Here is a 358-nt window from a genome sequence, read left to right as displayed (position 1 = left end):
AAACTTTCATATCTTTAAAACACAATATAGCCAAGTGAGTTTTTGTCTCCACTTTTTTTAACAACAAAAATGCACTTTGGCAGGATAATTTGGCACCCTGTGAGCGGCACCGTGACCTTGCCCGCTTTGCTGTCTTGAGAAGGCAATATATATGTTCTGTTTTCCCTCCTTAAAAAGGTGTTTTTCGTCATGTATCCGTCAGACATGAGCGCTTGTAATTTTTTTTCTTGTGACTGATAGCTTTGTGTGTGAATTGGTTAAACAGATCAGGTTGATTGCAAAGTCATCTTTTGTGCTTCGACAGTTTTTTTTGGCTTACAAGATAGAGCGGATGAAAGGTGGATCAGTGACTGCATAC

General features: G+C 39.1%; 1 protein-coding gene across 4 annotated transcripts in view; it reads left to right on the top strand.

Annotated features, from left to right (window-relative positions):
* LOC119590599 (nostrin-like) overlaps positions 1–358 on the top strand; it is a 116,570-nt gene that overhangs the window by 71,898 nt on the left and 44,314 nt on the right. The gene's annotated exons all lie outside the window — the stretch shown is intronic.

This window comes from Penaeus monodon, chromosome 27 (assembly GCF_015228065.2).
Source record: "Penaeus monodon isolate SGIC_2016 chromosome 27, NSTDA_Pmon_1, whole genome shotgun sequence".
Lineage (NCBI taxonomy): Eukaryota > Metazoa > Arthropoda > Malacostraca > Decapoda > Penaeidae > Penaeus > Penaeus monodon.
The sequence above is the reverse complement of the archived record's forward strand: the minus strand, read 5'-3'. Positions and strand labels throughout refer to the sequence as shown.